Below are 21,786 nucleotides of genomic sequence, written 5' to 3'. Positions count from 1 at the left end.
TCTTTCTCTGCATTGATCTCTGAGGAAGGCTTTCTATTTTTTGGAACTCTGCATTCAAATGGGTATATCTTTCCTTTTCTCCATTGCTTTTCACTTCTCTTTTCACAGCTATTTGTAAGGCCTCCCCAGACAGCCATTTTGCTTTTTTGCATTTCTTTTCCATGGGGATGGTCTTGATCCCTGTCTCCTGTACAATGTCACAAACCTCATTCCATAGTTCAACAGGCACTCTATCTATCAGATCTAGTCCCTTAAATCTATTTCTCACTTCCACTGTATAATCATAAGGGATTTGATTTAGGTCATACCTGAATGGTCTAGTGGTTTTCCCTACTTTCTTCAATTTCAGTCTGAATTTGGCAATAAGGAGTTCATGATCTGAGCCACAGTCAGCTCTCGGTCTTGTTTTTGCTGACTGTATAGCGCTTCTCCATCTTTGGCTGCAAAGGATATAATAAGTCTGATTTTGGTGTTGACCATCTGGTGATGTCCATGTGTAGAGTCTTCTCCTGTGTTGTTGGAAGAGGGTGTTTGCTATGACCAGTGTGTTGTCTTGGCAGAACTGTGTTAGCCTTTGCCCTCCCTGCCTCATTCTGTACTCCAAGGCCAAATTTGCCTGTTACCCCAGATGTTTCTTGACTTCCTACTTTTGCATTCCAGTCCCCTATAATGAAAAGGACATCTTTTTTGGGTGTTAGTTCTAGCAGGTCTTGTAGGTCTTCATAGAACTGTTCAACTTTGGCTTCTTCTGCCTTACTGGTTGGGGCATAGACTTAGATTACCGTGATATTGAATGGTTTGCCTTGGAAACAAACAGAGATCATTCTGTCGTTTTTGAGATTGCATCCAAGTATTCAATTATTAAAGAAATGCAAATCAAAACTAAGAGACATCACCTCACACCAGTCCAAATGTCTATCATAAAAAATGTCCACAAACAATAAATGCTGGAGAGGGTGTGAAGAGAAGGAAACCCTCCTATAGTGTTGGTGGGAATGTAAATTGGTACAGCCACTATGGAGAACAGGAGGTTCCTTAAAAAACTAAAAATACAGCTATTACAAGACTCTGCAATCCCACTCCTGGGCATGTATCTGGAGAAAACCATAATTCAAAAAGACACATGCACCCCAGTGTTCACTGCAGCACTGTTTACAATAGCCAAGACATGGAAGCAACCTAAATATCCACTGACAAAGAAATGGATAAAGAAGACGTGATACACGTATACCATGGAATAATAACTCAGCCATTGAAAAGAATGAAATAATACCTCTTGCACCAACATGGACAGACCTAGAGATTGTCTTACTAAGTGAAGTCAGGCAGAGAAGGAGAAATATATGACATCTCTTACATGCAGAATCTAAAGGGAAATTATAAAAATGAACTTACTTACTAATCAAAGCTATGGTTTTTCCAGTCGTCATGTATAGTTTTGAGAGTTGGACTATAAAGAATGTTGAGCACTGAAGAATTGATGCTTTTGAATGTGGTGCTGGAGAAGACTCTTGAGAGTCCCTTGGACTGCAAGGATATCAAACCAGTCAATCCTAAAGGAAATCAGTCCTGAATATTCACTGGAAGGACTGATGCTGAAGCTGAAACTCTGGTACTTTGGCCACCTGATGCAAAGAACTAACTTATTGGGAAACACCTTGATGCTGGGAAAGATTGAAGGTAGGAGGAGAGAGGGACGATGGAGGATGAGATGGTTGGATGGCATCACCGACTCTATGCACATGAGTTTGGGCAAGCTCCAGGAGTTGGAGATGGACAGGGAAGCCTGGCGTGCTGCAGTCCATGGGGTCTCAAAGAGTCGGACATGACTGAGTGACTGAACTGAACTGAACTTACAAAACAGAAACAGAATCACAGACTTAGAGAAAGAACTTATGGTTTTCAGAGGGGAAGGGTGGGGGGAATGGATACATGTTTATGTATGGCTGAGTCCCTTTGTTGTTCCACCTAAAACTACCACAACATTGTTAATTACCTATACTCCAACATAAAATTAATAGTTAAAAATAAGAAAAGAGAAGGCACACAGATTGGGAAGAAAGAAATAATATTGTCTTTTGTTTGCAGATGATATGATTTTCTATGTAAAATAATCCGAGTGCATTGACAAAAAAATGCTCCTGGAATTAATAAGCAAGTATAATAAAGCTGTGAGATACAAACCCAATAATCAAAAGTTAATTGTTTTCCTATACTAACAATGAACAACTGGAATTTGGAAAAAAAAAAAAAACACTTTAGTACCAAAAAAGAAGAAATACGTATGCACAAATCAAACAGAATAAAACTCTGATGAAAGAACCAAAAGCCTAAATAAATGGAAAGATATTCCATGTTCATGGACAGGAAGACTCGATACTGTTAAGATGCCATTTCTTTTCAACTTATCTATGGACTCAAGGCAATCCCAGGCAAAATCCCAGCAAATTATTTTGTGGATATAAAAAACCCTGACTTTGTATTTTATGCACAAAGGAAAAAGACTCACAATATTCAAGTAAAATAACAAAGTTGGAGGGCCAAAACGACAAACTTTAGCATAAAGATATGGTAATCATGATTGTGTTAGTACTGGTGGAACAATAGACATACAGGTTAATGGGCTAGAATAGAGAGCACAGAAGTTGACCCCAATAAATATAGTCAACTGATTTTTGACAAAGGAACAAAGCAATCCAATGGAGAAAGAATAGGTTTTAAAACAAATGGGAAAAAAAATAAATAAAACAAAACAAATGGTGCTGGAACAACTGGACAGCTCATGCAAAAGAAAAAAAAGAAAAAGCATCCAGACACTGTCCTTATACCTTCCTCAAAAACAAACTCAAAATGGATCATAGAACTAAGTGTAAAACATAGAACTCTAAAACTCCTGGAAGTTCCCTGGCTTCCAGCATCCCAGCATGTGAACCCTAGCTCTTCACAGTCAGCCTCCAGCCAGTTTTGCTTTCTGCTCTGGCCTTTTGCCCCATAGCCCCCAGCTCCTGGGGCCCAATACTTGGACCCGCATGCAACAGATCCATGGCCGAAAGCAGGGAACTTGACGCGACAGGTGCCAAACAGAACACCAGAATGTGGCTGGTCAGAGCTCTTTGATATCTGTCACTGCAATGGACTAAGGCCCCTGAAAGAAGTGAAGCTGGAAAACTGTGGATTTCCAAAAATCAAGGAAGGACCAACGTGTCATTTACTTTGAATGAGGATCTTGCAAATACTTATGATATTGGCAGAAAAATAGCTTCAGTCAGTGCTCCTAGAGAACATGCATTTATCTTGCAAAGTGTTGGAGGACAGACATTAACGGGGTTTACTCAGAGCTCATCAGATAAGCTTTCACTGCAAGGTATAGTGGTACAAAGAGCTGAATGCTGACCCACTGCCAGTGAAAACTACCAGCGATTCAAGAGATTACAAATAGAACAATCTTCCAATCCTGTAAGGCTACCACAAAGTTGTGACACCCAATTACAATCCTGTTGCTATCATCAATACAATATAGAATACAAAAGGAAAAAAGAAAGAAGATGGAAAACAAGTTTGAACTGATAAACAACATATTTTAGACAAGCTGATTTCGGGTTTTGAGAAACATCAATATTATAATCTTAAGGAGTTGGTGGACATCACAAAACAGCCTGTGTTGTACCTGAAGAAAATCTTAAAAGAAATTGGTATTCAAAACGTAAAAGGAATCCACAAAGACACATGGGAACTGAAACCAGAGTACAGACATTCTCAAGGAGAAGAAAAGAGTGATTAAGAAGACTCAAAGCCCACCTGCTAACAGAACAACTAAAGGGTGATGCACTAAGGAAACAACCTTGATGTGAATCCTTGAGCACCATCTGTGTTAGGGGGAAAATGGTACTTTAATTTCTCTAGGTAAATTTTTTAAACAATTATTCTTGTAAAGTTGCTTAAGTGATTTTTGAGGAAAAAGAACACATTTATTTATAAACTTAACTTGTATTAAATAAAATTATTCATAATGGGGTTAGCAGTTGGGGGTTGAAGAAGGGTTTTATTTTTAAATATTAACTTTAAAAATGTAAAATTAGGAAATGTTTTCTAAATGAGGACTGCCTGTCTTTGTTTCTCTCTGAGGAGTTGAGGTAATACAGATTCAAAGTGAGTGGCACAGCAGGAAAAAGGCAATCAACTACAGAAACTCTCAAAAGTTTCTTATTCTGAAACAAAACAAAACAAATCTCCTAGAAAATAACATATGAAAAAGTCTACTTGACCTTGGGTTTGGCAGTGGATTTTTAGGCAGTGCTATAAAAGCACAATCCATGAAAGAAACAAATTATGAAGTTGGACTTAATTAAAATTAAAAACTTCTACTCTGAGAAAGACCCTCAAGTTAATCAAAAGATAAGCCACAGACTGGGAGAAAATATTTGCAAAACACATATCTGGTAAAGGACTGGTACTCAGTATATAAAAAGAACACTTAAAACAACAATCAGAAAATAATCCAATTAAGAAATTGGTAAAAGATTGAAACAGACACCTCACCAAAAAAGATATATAGATTACAAATAAGCATATGATCTTAACAGCAAAAGTCATTAAGGAAATGCAAATCAGGCCAATGAGCTAGCACTGCACATCTACTAGAATTGCTAAAATACAAAACACTGACAATACTAAATACTGACAAGGATGTAGGGCAACAGGAATCCCATTCGGTGCAGGTGGGAATGCAAAACAGTATAGGTACCCTAAAAGAAAGTTTGCCAATTTCTTACAAAGTTAAAATAGTCTTACCACACAATCCAGTGGGGCTTCCCTGGTGGCTCGGATAGTAAAGAATCTGCCTGCAATGCAGGAGACCAAAGTTCGATCCCTGGGTTGGGAAGATCCCTTGAAAAAGGAAATGGCTATCCACTCCAGTATTCTTGCCTGGAGAATCCTATGGATAGAGGAGCCTGGCGGGCTACAGTCCATAGTCTTGCAAAGAGTCGGATACAACTGAGCAAGTTAACATTTTCACACAACCCAGTAACCACACTTCTAGGTTTGCTCAAAATTGTTGAAACTTATATTCAAACAAAACCTGCATATGAATGTTTATAGCAGCTTTATTCATGACTGCCAAAAATGGGAAACAACTAAAATATCATTTAATAGGTGAACAGATAAACAAACTGTGGTCTGTCCATACAGTGGAATATTATTTAGCAGTAAAAAGAAATAAGCTATAAAGCCACACAAAGACAAGGAGGAACTTTAAGTGCACATTGCTAAGTGAAAGAGGCCAGTCTGAAAAAGCTACCTACTGCATGATTCCAATTGTATGACATTCTGGAAAAGACAAAATTGTGGCGACAATTAATTAAAAGATAAGTGGTTGCCAAGGGTTGGGGGAAAGAGAGTATATGGGAACTGTTTCTGCTAAATGTTCTTATAAACCTAAAACTGCTCTAAAACATAGTCTATTAACTACAAAACATGTTATAAAATATCCACAAGTTTAAAAGCAACACTAAACTGCACGTAGTTCAACATGGATCTTCAAGCCCTGGCTCTATGACCTCTGTACTACTCCCCTTCCCTCTTGTCTCTGTACCTTCCTTCATGCCATACCTACTGCACTTCTTCAGTTCACCTTTTTCTCAAAGTCTGCTCATTCGTTAAGACTCAGCTCAGGCCACAAATTCTTTGTGTTCCCATAATAAACTATTACATCTATCAAATTATAGTTTTCTGATCATGTGATTGTTTAACTTACTAAATTGTTAACTCCTTGAGGGAAAGGGCTATGTGTTATTCATCTCTGTATCTCCAGTACCTAATGAATTTTATAGTAGGTGCTCAGTACAATGTTTGTTGAATGAATAAATGGATGACTATAGGAAAAGGTAAACTTGGGATGTGAACAAAGATTCCTCCCAGACCATACATTAAAATGTTAGATGAAACCAGAAATGGTTATTATAGTAACTCTACTGTTTATGCTTCCCAACCAAGTAAGATGTGCATTTGTTCATTGTATTTTTTACTGAATCATAGGGTGCTAAGTATACCAATAACAACATGAAAAATTGCCAATCAATTTACACAGTTGTTTTGCAACCTAAATAAGTGAAAATGATGTGCTCATTATAGGTTCTCAATAAATGTTAATTTAATTTCACTTATTCTTTGGTTATATAGGTAGTAGGCTCCCCACTTTCGTTCTTCTCTCACTTTATATAGAGAGTTATATAAGACAACTGGACATGGCCAACAGTTCTTCAGTGATAAGCAATAAAGAGGAAAGTAAGGATAATGGCTGGCAGATGAGGATTGGAAATTTTTATTAAGAAAAAAAAAAAGAAAGAAAAACAACCTTCAACATAGTCTGTATCTTAAAATCTTATAACCTTAAGAGTTTACCTCATGTTCTATCTCACACCATAAGAATTGTAAACAGAGAGAATGCCCAAATACGTGTGGGAAGTTCAATACATTTGAAGAAGATGGAAGCCATTAGCTTCACAGAAGAGTGAGAATTTTGAATGAGAACCACATGGAATGCCCATGTTCAGAGCCCAAATTTCAATTTCAACATCTGCTCTAAGCATGACAAAAAGGCAAGAAAAGGTAGAGCTGTGCAAGTTGATTCCCACCCCACCCCATCACATCCCAATCTCTAAAGTATTTCCGATGTGAGAAGGCTTACATTCTTCATCCAAGGATTTCCTCTTTAGCCCTTGCAGCAGGGGCTCATGCCTGGGGCCTCAGGCTCCACAAACATGACTTAAGTTATGATCAACTATGAAACTTTTCTGGCTCAGTTCTGGTTTGGTTTAGGAAAGACTTGAAAATATTGTCAAAAATATGAAAATATTACTGTAGTCAGGCAACACAAAAACAGTCCCACTAACTGCTGACATTTCAGACTCTTAATGGTCTCTCAAGCTCCATGAAGTATAGGTTCCTTCATGTCACCAGAGATATTCCCAAAGTGACAAGCGTGTGTTCTTGCTAAAGAAATATTTTGCAGCATCAAGTCTTTGGTCACTTTAGTGGTTAGGATGAAAAACCCAGGCCTAAGAGCAAAAAGTCTCTGAAGAGAATTAGAAAGATGAATGGAATGAAATGTGTTCTAGTGCAGTTTTTTACACTACATTTCAGGCAGTGCCAGGTCCTGTGTGACATTAACAGATGTTCTTAGAAAAAGGATTTTTTAGACAAAAAGAGTTTGGGAAACATAGGGTCAAGGAAAAATAAACAGGTTTCTTCACTGAAGAGTTCTTACATCTTTGAATACACAAATGAGAAGTATGGCTCTCCAAAATGGGATATGCAACGCAGCATTTGGCCACAGAACTTTTTCTGAAAATACCTATCTCTTGTTGAATTAATGTTCTGGATTATAGTGTTTGGTAAATACTAAGGTTGTGGAAAAAGCTTGAGCTTTGTTATTCTTTCAGAACTGGGTTGGAATTTTAGTTCTAACGTTCACTACCTGTGTGACCTTGAGTAAGTTACTCCTCTTTTGAATGTTTTCATTTATGAAAACTGGAGCTATAATATATACCTCAAAAAAAATGTAAGGAGGATTAAGTGAGATAATGCACAGTACTTAGCACAATGCCTGGAACATATAGGTACTCAAGAGATAGCAGCTATAATCATCACATTCATTTCTTATCACCATTATTATCTAGTCACATCTGTGTCTGACAGGCCTGCCAAAACAGATTCAAACTAGGTCTGGCCTGAGGATTCAAATGGCTATATTTTGGACTGCTTTAGGAACCGAGTATAAGAAAAAAACTGGACTAGTTGTCCAGAGATATAGCTCTACGACTTATTAGCTGTCTGACCTTGGGCAAAGCACTTCACCTGTCTGTGTTTCTCTCTCCTTCTGCCAAATATAGGCAAGGACTAGGTGACCTCTTACTCTAAAATTTTGTGAACCTCAGCTCTAAAATGCGGTATAAGAAATTTATAAATTTATTGCTGAAGAAATCTGTGATACAGGTTAAATCCAAATATAAAGGATAGTCCTGTATAAAAAAGCTATTTTTATGATCCAGCAGATGCCTGGCAGAAACAGTGCTTTGCCAATCTGGTTACAATGAACTCTGTATAGTGAATAATACTAACAATTGCTTACTCTGGTCCTTGACCCCATAATCGTCACTCTGTAACATTGCTCTAATCAACCAAAGAACTTGATTATGTGTTGTTTTCATTGTAGACATAAAGAAGTAAGCTGAGTTAAGCTAAGTTATAGACTTTCTAGCTAAGACGTTTGTATCCAATTTCATTATTTTAGAGTTGAGGAAATAGGACAGGAGAGGTTAAGTAACTTGTCAGGGGTAACACAGTCAGCAAATAGCAGAGCTTTGAATGGGTGTTTGGACTAAATGATTCATCATCTGAGAACTTAGACATTTCACTGCAAAATCTCACCCAGACCATACATAAAAATGTTAAATGAAACCAGAAATGGTTATTATAGTAACTCTACTGTTTATGCTTCCCAACCAAGTAAGATATCCATTTGTCATTACCCTTTATCCCTGTGTTCAAACCCTCTTCATAGGATGGTCCCTCTAATTGTACGGTGCATGTTGACACAACTTAAAGCATGATAACCTTTGCTGCAGAGCTTCAATTAAAGGGTTTTTTTTTTTTCAGTGTCTAAGTACATTATACCTTTAGGTCCTTTTAGATACATACACAGTTCCCTCCACAGAGGCCTCTAACAGTCAATTTTTTTTTTTCATTGTGAAACCATGTGCCCTTTGTAAAATTTTAAGCTATGTTAACAGAAATCTTACTATGAATATCAAGGTTAGTCTTTATGCTCTTGCTTTTCTCTACTTATATCCTCTCTCACAAGTATATTTATTTCTAGGGCTTCAAGCCTTATGGAGAATCATACTTTATAAGTCACAGCCCATGTCTCCAACTATCTTGTGACATTGCCTCTTGAATACATTTCCTGTTTCCTGAAACCTACATGCTTCAGATTGAATTCATCTTCTATGTTATGCTAAGTCATAACTTCTATGCTAAGTCACTTCACTCATGTCTGACTCTTTGTGACCCCATGGACTGGGGACATGACATAAATCATCAGAGCTATCCTAGCCTCCTGTGGGCAGATCAATCCAATCAATAGCACAGATGGTTATTCCCAGAAGTAATTTTCTCAGCCGTGCTAAGGGTGTGTGGGTGGTCCTCTGGTTCCCCTTCACTGGGGAGGAATGCAGCCATCACAGTTGACCAGGTAAACCACAGAGAGCAGTTACATTGAGAACCACACCTATGCAACATGACTTTCAACTGGGTCCCAGAATAGTCCAAGATGGCGATCTATTCTACTGCTGTGCTTATGGTGTCTTTAATCTGAGATAGAGCTCAACCGAGTCGCATTGGATTCTTCTTATAATAAGACAAACTGGGGACTTCCAATGCTCAGTTTGTGTGCACTTTGGTCGTTTATGTTAGAACCTGTCTAGGATGAAAGTGTTGTTCAATATTTTAATTTACGAAGAGCTAACCCAATTTCATGCAAAGATGGGCTCAATAAAAGACAGAAATGGTAGGGACCTAACAGAAGCAGAAGATATTAAGAAGAGATGGCAAGAATACACAGAAGAACTATACAAAAAAGATCTTCATGACCCAGATCATCATGATGTGTGATCACTCACCTAGAGCCAGACATGCTGGAATGTGAAGTCAAGTGGGCCTTGGGAAGCATCCTACGAACAAAGCTAGTGGAGGTGATGGAATTCCAGTTGAGCTATTTCAAATCCTGAAAGATGATGCTGTGAAAATGCTACACTCACTATGCCAGCAAATTTGGAAAACAGCAGTGGCCACAGGACTGGAAAAGGTCCGTTTTCATTCCAATCTCAAAGAAAGGCAATGCCAAAGAATGCTCAAACTACTGCACAATTGCACTCATCTCACATGCTAGTAAAGTAATGCTCAAAATTCTCCAAGCCAGGCTTCAGCAATACGTGAACCGTGAACTTCCAGATGTTCAAGCTGGTTTTAGAAAAGGCAGGGGAACCAGAGATCAAATTTCCAAAATCCGCTAGATCATCAAAAAAGTAAGAGAGTTCTAGAAAAACATCTATTTCTGCTTTATTGACTATGCCAAAGCCTTTGACTGTGTGGATCACAATAAACTGTGGAAAATTCTGAAAGAGATGGGCATACCAGTCCACCTGATCTGCCTCTTGAGAAACCTGTATGCAGGTCAGGAAACAACAGTTAGAACTGGACATGGAACAACAGACTGGTTCTAAATAGGAAAACGAGTACATCAAGACTGTATATTGTCACCCTGCTTATTTAACTTCTATGTAGAGTACATCATGAGAAATGCTGGGCTGGAGGAAGCACAAGCTGGAATCAAGATTGCTGGGGGAAATATCAATAACCTCAGATATGCATTCAAGCCCCAGTTCTACCACTTACTAAGTGTTGTTTGACACTGAGAAAATTGCTTTATCTCCCTGGCTGTATCCTCAAAATGAAGATACTACTACTTGCTTTAGAGAGTTGTAAGGATTATAAAAGATAATACAAAAGTATATGCAAGATATTCCTTAGGCGCTCAAGAGATGTAAGTTCTCTGCAAAATTTCATAAGCATATAAATTTAATTCATCCCCAAACCAAGCAAACAGAAAGTTCAAATAACTAAGACCTTTAATCTAATAAGAATTGATGTTCAGAATGACAATACTAAGGCATAGCAACATTCTGAAATGGTCTTGAAGGATACAGCTTCCTGTAGAAATTTTTTCTTTTCAGTTAATTCTTTCAATTATATTCAACTCATAAGTGTTGTTTGAACACAAGATGTTTAACACTACATTTGTACTACATGAAATAGGTAATGTAAGACCTGGGCACCTTGTCATATTTTTTTAGTCAACTATTTTGGGTTTTCTAGCTATAGAATTATTTCTGTAAAAATAATGAGAGTCTGTATAATTGTTCAATAGTTAACATTTCTTATTTCAGTTTCTTGCCTCATTGCACTGGCTAGCACTTCAACAATAACGTTGAAGGAAACTCCCTGGTGTTCTAGTGGTTAGGATTCCATGGTTCCACTGCAGGGAACCCAGATTCAATACCTGGCTGGGAACTAAGATCCTGCAAGCTGTGTGGTACAGCTAGATTTTAAAAAAAAAAGTTAAAAATAGAACTAAAAAAAATAATGTTGAACATCAGCAGTTACAATGAGTATCTTTGAGTTGATTTGATTTTGGCAAGAAAGCCTCTAATATATTTGCCCTTAAGTACTATGCTACTTCCCCAATGACTCAGAAGTAAAGAATCTACCTGCAATGCAGGAGATGCAGGAGATGTGGGTTAGAAACCAGGGTTGGGAAGATCCCTTGGAGGAAGGCATTGCAACCCACTCCAGTATTCTTGCCTGGAGAACCCCATGGATAGAGGAGCATGGTGGTGTATAGTCCATAGGGATGCAAAGAGTCGGACATGACTGAATCAACTGAGCACGCACTCATGCATGCATTATGCTATTTATTAGGCCAATAAATTCTTTATTGTATTAAATAATACTCTTTTATTTTATTCCTAGTTTACTAAAAATTATCAGCAAAAGGTATTAAATTTTTATCTAATGCTATATGAGCTGATCATCCTATGAGTTGATAATGTAATGTGATATTAAGAGATTTTGTACTATTGAACTATCTATGCTTTCCTAGGACAAATCCTATTTCATCATGACAAGTTATACTTTATTTTGCAGGGTTTGATTTGGCAGTAGTTTACGTAGGATTTTTCGGAGAAGGCAATGGCATCCTACTCCAGTACTCTTGCCTGGAAAATCCCATGGACGGAGGAGACTGGTAGGCTGCAGTCCATGGGGTCGCAAAGAGTCGGACATGACTGAGTGACTTCTCTTTCACTTTTCACTTTGATGCACTGGAGAAGGAAATGGCAACCCACTCCAGTGCTCTTGCTTGGAGAATCCCAGGGACGGGGGAGCCTGGTGGGCTGCCATCTTATGGGGTCGCACAGAGTCGGACACGACTGAAGCAACTTAGCAGTAGCTGTAGCAGTACATAGGATTTTTAATGTGAGACATCTTTAGTTTACATTTGTTACTGTGTTTTAGAAGGATTTGTTATCAAAGTTATACCAATTTCATTAAATGTATTGATAAGTATTCCTTCTACTTTTTCACTTTGTAGGTTTACAGATCATGGCATCTAGACCCATCACTTCATGGCAAATAGATAGGGAAAAAGTGGAAACGGTGACAGATTTTATTTTCTTGGGCTCCAAAATCACTGCGGATGGTGATTGCAGGCATGAAAATAAAAGATGCTTGCTCCCTAGAAGGAAAGCTATGATAAACTTAGACACTGTATTAAAAAGCAGAAACATTACTTTGCTGACAAAGGTTCATATAGTCAGAACTACAGTTTTTCCAGTGGTCATGCATGGATGTCAGAGTTGGGCCATAAAGAAGGCTAAGCAGTGAAGAACTGATGCTTTCGAACTGTGGTGTTGGAGAGGACTCTTGAGAGTCCCTTGGACAGCAAGGAGATCAAACCAGTCAATCCTAAAGGAAATTAATCCTGAGTATTCATTGGAAGGACTTTCACTGAAGCTCCAATACTTTGCCCACCTGATGTGAAGAGCCAACTCATTGGAAAAAACCTTGATGTTGGGAAAGATTGAAGGCATGAGAAGGATGAGATGGTTGGATGGCATCACTGACTCAATGGACATGAGTTTGAACTAACCTCAGGAGATGGTGAAGGACAAGAAAACCTGGTGTGCTGCAGTCTATGGAGTCAAAATGAGTCGGACACGACTTAGCGACTGAACAACAACAAGAACATGGGAAATATTTGTTTTCTAATATCTTGATTTAGCCCTAACTCCTTTTTCCCCCTAGGATGTCTTTTGGTGGTTTTTCTCCCTGGAGGAAAAAAAATGTACAAGAGTCTTCATTTAAAACATTTCCAGCTAGTCCTGCTTTGTAGCACTTCCTTGAGGACAACTGATGCACAGTCCCATTTTTTGGTAAGAGTTTATACAACCATGCTAACTTAGGAAAAAGTCCATTGATCTCTTCTTATTTGTTTTCTGTGTATTTTCATCTAAGGTACCAATGTCATTGCCTCCAGAAGGAAGGATGAGAGATGAGGTGTGGAGGGAGGAAGGGGATATATGGGCTCAAGGAGCATGAAGAATGAAGTCAGGGAGGTTTGCCCTGGAAAGATTTGCTTTATGGTGGTTATGTGTTTAAATTGATCTTTGGGAGAGTATTATTAGCTGCCAGTCAAAGCAACTACTGTAGGAGCTGGAGAAAGAAATATAATTTCAGTGTGTTTCACCATCAATTAATATTACAGAACTATTGGCATACCTTCACTTCTTAACATACAACTGTAACTGAAACATGGCAGGAAGCAAAGAGGAACTGAAGAGCCTCTGGAAGAAAGTGAAAGAGGAGACTGAAAAAGCTGGCTTAAAACTCAAATTCAGAAAACTAAGATCGTGGCATCCTGTCCCATCACTTCATGGCAAATAGATGGGGAAACAATGGAAACAGTGACAGACTTTATTGGGATCCAAAATCACTGCAGATGGTGACTGCAGCCATGAAATTAAAAGATGCTTGCTTCTTGGAGGAAAAGCTATGACCAACCTGGTGGTGGTTCAGTTGCTAAGTTGTGTCCGACTCTTTTGACCACATGTACTGTAGCCCACCAGGCTCCTCTGTCCATGGGATTTTCCAGGCAAGAATACTGGAGTGGGTTATCATTTCCTTCTCCAGGGGATCTTCCCCACCCAGGTCTCCTGCATTGCAGGCAGATTCTTTACCGACTGAGCTATAAGGGAAGGCCAACGACCAATCTAGACAACAATTAAAAAGCAAAGACATTACTTGTCCAACAAAGGTCTGTCTAGTCAAAGCTATGGTTTTTCCTGTAATCATGTATGGATGTGAAAGATGAACCATAAAGAAAGCTGAATGCCAAAGAATTGATGCTTTTGAACTGTGGTGTTGGAGAAGACTCTTGAGACTCCCTTGGACAGCAAGGAGATCAGACCAGTCAATCATAAAGGAAATCAGTCCTGAATACTCATTGGAAGTATGAGTATTGGAAGTATGATGCTGAAGCTGAAGCTCCCATACTTTGGCCACATGATGCGAAGAACTGACTCTTTGGAAAAAACCCTGATGCTGGGAAGGACTGAAGACAGGAGGAGAAAGGGATGACAGAGGATGAGATGGTTGGATGGCATCACTGACTCAATGGACACGAGTTTGAGTAAACTCTGGGAGTTGGTGATGGACAGGGAAACCTGGTGTGCTGCAGTCCATGGGGTTGCAAAGAGTCAAACATGACGGAGTGACTGAACTGAACTGTAACTGAAACGGACGTCTTATGGGAATGCAGTGATTAAACTTACAAATTACAGATACTGAACTCAGATGATAAGTATCTTATATTTCCTTATGATGCTGTCTATGGAAAAAGTTTTGCTTTTTTTCTAGGAAATGTGCTGTTTGGATCTTTTCCCCTTAGGATGCTCATTTTCTGCATAGATACAAACAGAAGCCAGGAACACACTAGAACATGTGGGCTGTGACTATAAGACCTGGTTATAGGTTGTCAGAGAGTGCAGGATATCATAGATTCCAGTTATTCCTAATAATTTTTAAAGTCAGTGCTCAGGAACTGCCCTATATCTAGAATAGGAATAACCTGGAAAGCCCAACCTCCTGGGCAAGTTTGGATTGCTTCAAACTGCATCTTTCTAATTGGTCCACTCTTTTTCTCTACCTTTCCTTCTCTAGCAATGTTCCCACTTGCCTAATTTGCTGAGAGCATCTGGGTCAGTAACTTTCCTTGGGCACTTAAGTTTATTTCCTCTTAGCTCCAGGGCTGTTATAAAATGCTTGCTGAAATCTAGGCTGTGATTCAGTGGGGTCTGATACAGAGCCTAGATTTAGCATCTGGAAAAGCCCAAGTTTCACCCTTTTATACACAAATATGTCACACTATTTGTGAAGGAATATTATATTCACACTATATTGGAGAAGGAAATGGCAACCCACTCCAGTGTTCTTGCCTGGAGAATCCCAGGGACGGAGGAGCCTGGTGGGCTGCCGTCTATGGAGTTGCACAGAGTTGGACACTACTGAAGCGACTTAGCAGCAGCAGCAGCACACACAAATATGTCACACTATAACAACTGGACAGAAGTGTCTGTGCTCTGTGAGGACTCTGTTTCTTCTGGCCTAGTAGTTGACCCTTCTGCATTTGAGGACTAAGTCTAACAAAAAACTAGCAACAAATTAGATTTGCCTTTTTATAGAAATTCATAAAAAGTTGAACACATTATTTAAGAAAACTATTTTTAAACAAAGCCCTTCCCTCCACATTATCCCAACAGTCTAGTGCTGGCTCTTCCATTCCAATGAATGAGGTCATGCTTTATGGGAGACATCTGCTTCTGAGGATATTACTGCCCTGAGCACAGAACATGACTTCATTAGAGGGAACAGTGGACCAGAGAGATTCAACAGGAGACTTACATATGTGAAAGCAAAAATAAAAAGAGCCAATTAAGATTCTTCTCAAGTCTCTAGCCTTCAGGATAGGCTGAAGATCTGGTGATTTCACTCTCATATGACTTTCTTTTGCTTTAAAATAATGAACTATGCATGAAAACGTCCAGAAAACTGTAACTCATAGCAACACCACCTGTATTTATAAATAGAAAAGCTGTCTTCTCTCAAAGGATTGGATGGATTACATTCCGAGTAGAGGCCAGGTGTTTGAAACTGGGGTTGCTACTGAATGCATACCCATGCAGAGTAAGCTCTGTTTCAAAGAAGCATTGTTTGAAGCAGTGTGGCAGATGTATACAATGTCATCTTTCAGTTCTGAAGAGCAAATTCAGAACATTAGCAGGGATTTTGGCTTTCCAAGGAAGATGATTTCCAGAGCAGTTTTATAGGATTTTTGACATATGTTGTTTATAATCTTAATTTTTAAAATGAGCAAGTCCAGTAAATCTGTTACCTACTAACCAAACTCTGGTCTAGTTTCATCTGTTCCCATTTTATTTGATACTGTGAAGATGTTTCAATAGATAGCTAAATATTTTAGGGTTATTCATAATCTTATATCCCTACTGAATAAGACTTTTCAAAGAAAACTCTTAAAATCATCAGCATTTTAAAAGGCAAGAATTGCCAGTTTAATTTACTAGACTTTGCTTGTAAGGACTCATGATGTAGCTGGAATCACAGAAGTGGAAGAGAATGATAAGAGATCATGTAGGTAGGTCCCCTTTGACCTAGGAGGGGTAAGAGTATGAAACATTATGGACGGCCAGTTTGCAATCTGTTGCTATAATCTGTTTTAACCCTGAATTCCACCCAGGGTCAAGAAATTCTTCCTGGCATATAATGGAAGTTTCTCTTGCTATCATATATACTGTCCATTGTTTAGTTCATTTCACAAATGGAGAACAACTTGTCTGAGTCTTCAAAATAACCCATGGTAGAATAAAAAATAGCCACGAAATGTCCCCTTTTCTTTGGTCTCATATATTCCAGCTCCTTTCTTCTCTATCCCAAGGTCCAATTTTCTAACCTTTTAGTCATATGTATTTCTTTTCCAGAATCTCTATAATTTAATAACCATTTCCCAAATGTCTGCCATATGCAAGGTATGGGGCTGTTTCAGACAAAGTGGATCTTCTAACTGGCTGTATCTGAAGAACTGTCTGGAGAGAATTTAAAAAATCTAGGCCTTATCTCAGATCTACTAAATATAATCTGGGGTTAGAGTGAGGGAATCTGTTTTTAAAAAGCAAGCTGTAAAAAAAAAAAAAAAAAAAAGCAAGCTGTAGATGATTCTTATGTAGTTAGCCTGGCACCAGTCCAAGGATTAGAATTTAAGAACAAGGGTTTTAAAGGTTGGCACAATACGGTCATCTAGTGGGGTGCTCATGGTACAGATACAACAATAACAGAAATGTTTACAGAGAACAGCAGATAAGTAAGAAAACTGCCATTCCATTTCCATATCATTCTATAAAGTGAATTTGGAATTATTTTTTCACTTAATCTTTACATTAACTGTGGGTGGGTGGGTGGTAGTATGTCCATTTTACAAAGAATGCAACAGAAGCTCAAGGAAGAGAAGATCATTTATGTAGTATCCCACAGTCAGTGGCAGAATTAAGACACAAACTCAGGTTACTTGATTCCAAATTGTTCATTTTTGCTACTTGTTACAACTTCACAATAGTCTTGGAAAACAATAGATATTGGATTTAAAGGAGGGAAAATGATAGTTCAATAAGAAACAAACATTCAGTGGTGGCAATATGATAAAATCACACAAAGTCTGACATCATATCAGCATTACATTAGAGGTCTTTAATATATAAAATCCATTCCTGTACAAAATGTCTTTTGTCCCTCCAATGAGAGGCAGAAGATGAACCAGGCTCAAGAATTCCTAAACGTCTGCCCACTGGCAAACACCCATAAAGAACCTGTATTTCCTGGTACTGTGTGTGTGTGTGTGCTCAGTCATGTCTGACTCTTTGTGACTGCATGGACTGTAGCCCGCCAGGCTCCTCTGTCCATGGGGTTTTCCAGGCAAGAACACTGGATTGGGTTGCCATTTCCTCCTCCAGGGGATCTCCCTGACTCAGGGATCGAACCCATGTCTCCTTTGTATCCTGCATTGGCAAGCAGATTCTCTACCACTGAACTACCTGATGAAGCCTGGTACTCTACCTAGCAGCATAAAGCAGCCCAGTTAGGTTATTCCTTCCTCTGTAGATATGAGGAGAGTTTACCAGTGCTGGTTGTTCAGGAAATAGGCAAGGGAAAACACTCTTTGTCATATAGTTCTGGCATTCCCGGTCTTCTACCTAATGACACTGAGTGGGTCATGGAAGCAGCCTGTACTCCCACAGGTGGCACCAGCAGAGATTAAGCAGAAGCTAAAATAGAGCCAGATCATGAAGACGACCAGAGTAGCACTGTAAGGCTTTAGAAAATGAAATTGTTGTTTAAAGGTATTGTAAAGCAAAATAAAGTAAAAATAAAAATTAAAAAAAAGAAAAAAGAAAAAAACAACAACAACAAAATTATAGCTCAAAAAGTAGGCCAAATTGAACACACTACACCTAACCAGATATGCTACCTGCTTAAACAGAAGATTTAAATTAAATAAGACCAAGAGCTTTCTCATATAATAAAATAACTCATCATCCCCAAACCATAAAATTCACAAGGTGAATGAGAAAAGAAAATCAATTGATGTGATACTAGATGTACAAGCTGAGTTTCAAAGAGGCAGAGGAAGCAGAGATCAAATTGCCAACATTTGTTGAATCATGTAGAACACAAGGAAGTTTCAGAAAAACATCTACTTTTGCTTCGTTGACTATGTTAAAGCCTTTGACTATGTGGATCACAACGAACTATGGAAAATCCATAAAGAGATGGGGTACCACACTACCTTATCTGTCTCCTGAGAAACTTGTATGCGGGTCAAGAAGCAACAGTTAGAACAGGACATGGAACAACTGACTAGTTCAAAATTGGGAAAGGTGTCTGACAAGACTGTATATTGTCACCCTGCTTATTTAACTTATATGCAGAATACATCATGGGAAATGCCAGGCTGGAAATCACAAGCTGGAATCAAGATTGCCAGAAGTATCAACAACCTCAGATACACAGGTGATACCATTCTAAAGGCAGAAAGTGAATAGGAACTAAAGAGCTTCTTGATGAGGGTAAAAGAGGAGTATGAAAAAGCTGGCTTGAGACTCAATGGTAAAAAAGTAAGACCATGGCATCTGGTCACATCACTTCATGGCAAATAAATGAGGAATAATTGGAAGCTGTGACAGATTTTCCTGGGCTCCAGAATCACGGGGGAAGGTGACTGCAGCTATGAAATTAAGAGACTTTTGTTCCTTGAAAGAAAATCTATGATAAAACTAGACAACATATTAAAAAGCAGAGATATCACTTTACTGACAAAGGTCCATATAATCAAAGCTATGGTTTTTCCAGTAGATATGTACAGATGTGAGAGTGGGACCAAAAAGAAAGCTGAACACTGAAGAACTGATGCTTTGGAATTGTGGTGTTGGAGAAGACTCTTGAGAGTCCCTTGTACTGCAAGGAGATCCAACCAGTCAATACTAAAGGAAATCAACCCTGAATATTCATTGGAAGGACTGATGCTGAACCTGAAGCTCTAATAATTTGGCTACCTGATGTGAAGAACTGACTTATTGGAAAAGACCTTGATCCTGGGAAAAGACTGAAGGCAAAAAGAGAAGGAGTCAGCGGAGGATGAGATGGTTAGATAGCATCACCAATTCAATGGATATGAATGTGAGCAAACTCCAGGAGATAGTGGAGGACAGAGGAGCCTGGAGGACTGAAGTTCATGATGTTGCAGAGTCAGACATGACTTAGCGAGTGAAAAAAAAACAACATAATATAATAAGGTTTCAGTACTTAATTCAAAATGATAAATTGTTAATATGTGTAGACTGTGGTAAGTTAAACACACACATTAATATCCAGAGCAACCTCTGAGAAAATTATGTTAAGCAACATATGACATACTAAAACCTGTATGAGTAAAACTATGAGATTCTAAAATGGGCAAAATATCCACTGAAAGAAAAAAAGAAACAGGAAACAAAAATAAATTGTAAATAAATAGCATACTCAAATCCTAACATAGAAGAGGTTTAAATATGTCAATTAAGACAGATGCAGGCAGAGTGGGCTAAAAATGACCATGACCTAGTTATACGCAGTTAACAAATAATTCAAACACAATGACATAGATTAAAAGGATGAAAAGAGACATCATGGTAATATTAATCAGAAAAGGAGGAATGGCTAAATTATTATGAGTTAAAGTAGACTTTAGAAAAAAAATTCCCAGAGACAGAGAGGGACAATATATAATGATAAAGAAATAGATATGCCAAGAAGACATAGCAATCCTAAATGTGTATATACCAAACCATAGTGTTTCAAAATACCTGAAACAAAAACAGAATTGAAAAGACAGAGAGAAAAATCCAAATTATACTGAGGGACTTTAATACCTTACTCCCAGCAATAGATAGACTTACTAGACAGATAATTAGCAAAGATATAAAGAACTGAGCATTAGAATCATCCATCAAGGTCTAATTTCCAATTATGTAACACTCCCCCCACAACAGCAGAATACACAGTCTTTTCCCCTAGTGCCTTGGAACATTCACAAAGACATTTCATATCCTGGGTCAAAAAACAAACTGCAACAAATCTAGAAGTATTGAAAGAATACAGAGTATATTCTCAGAGTAAGAGAATATCAGATTATAAATAGGAATAAAAGAAAATATGAAAATGTAGTAACACTCATAAACTAAAAAACACATTTCAAACAACCATGAGTAAGACAAGTCTCAAAGGAAACAAAAGCTCACACAGGATGGAATGAAAATGAAAACACGACATCTAAAAATTTATGGGGTGCATCCATCCTTGTCTTATTCCTGATCTTAGAGGAAATGCCTTCAGCTTTCACCATTGAGTACAATGTTAGCTGCGGGTTTGTCATGCTGCTAAGTCACTTCAGTTGTGTCTGACTCTGTGCGACCCCATAGATGGCAGCCCACCAGGCTCCCCGGTCCCTGGGACTCTCCAGGCAAGAACACTGGAGTGGGTTGCCATTTCCTTCTCCAATGCATGAAGGTGAAAAGTGAAAGTGAAGTCACTCAGTCGTATCCGACTCTTTGCGACCCCATGGACTGCAGCCTACCAGGCTCCTCCATCCATGGGATTTTCCAGTCAAGAGTACTGGAGTGGGGTATCATTGCCTTCATATATGATCTTTATTCCTTTTTTTTTTTTTAGTATTCATTTTCATTTATTTATTTATTTTGTTGTGCTGGGTCGAAGTTGCAGCACTTCAATCTTTGTTGCAGCACGTGGGATCTTTAGTTGTGGAATACAAAGTCTTAGTTACAGCATGTGGGATCCAGTTTCCTGAGTGGGAATTGAACCTGAGCCCCCTGAACTGGAAGCACAGACTCCCAGCCACTGGATCACCAGGGAAGTTCCTATGGCGTTTATGATGTTGATATATGTTCTCCTGTAAAGGGGCTTACCTGGTGGCTCAGTGGTAAAGAATCTGCCTGCCAATGCAGGAGACGCAGGTTGGATCCCTGGGTTGAAAAGATCCCCTGGAGAAGGAAGTGATAACCCACTCCAGTATTCTTGCCAGAGAAATCCCATGGACAGAGGAGCCTCACAGGCTCCACGAGGTTGCAAAGAGTTGGACACAGCTTAGTGACTAAACAACAACAATGTTCCCTCTAAAAGCACTTTTTTGAGAGTTCTTATGATAAATGGATGTTGGATTTTGTCAAAAGGTTTTTCTGCATCTATCACATTGATTGGTTTGTAGTTACTGAACCTTTTAGCATCCCTGGGATAAATTCAGTTTGCTAGTATTTTTTTTTTTTCATCTATGTTCAACAGTGATACTGGAGTGTAATTATCTTTTTTGTGATATCTTTGTCTGAGTTTGGTATCAGGGTTATGCTGGCCTTGTAGAGTGAGTTTAGAAGCATTCCTTCATTGTACTTCCTTGGAATAGTTTGAGAAAGACTGGTATTAATTCTTTGCTAAATGCTTAGTAGAATTCACCTGTGCAGCCATCTGCTCCTAAACCCTTGTTTTCAGAAAGTT

The 21,786-nt window shown here is 38.6% G+C and overlaps 1 protein-coding gene and 1 pseudogene across 5 annotated transcripts in view; one reads left to right on the top strand and one right to left on the bottom strand.

The window, feature by feature from the left end:
- The window catches only part of EDA (ectodysplasin A), a 365,424-nt gene that overhangs the window by 32,027 nt on the left and 311,611 nt on the right, over nt 1-21,786 (bottom strand). The gene's annotated exons all lie outside the window — the stretch shown is intronic.
- On the top strand, nt 3,043-3,787 carry LOC114111772 (general transcription factor IIF subunit 2-like; annotated as a pseudogene).

This window comes from Ovis aries, chromosome X (assembly GCF_016772045.2).
Source record: "Ovis aries strain OAR_USU_Benz2616 breed Rambouillet chromosome X, ARS-UI_Ramb_v3.0, whole genome shotgun sequence".
Classification (NCBI taxonomy): domain Eukaryota; kingdom Metazoa; phylum Chordata; class Mammalia; order Artiodactyla; family Bovidae; genus Ovis; species Ovis aries.
This window is presented reverse-complemented; position numbering and strand designations above follow the sequence as displayed.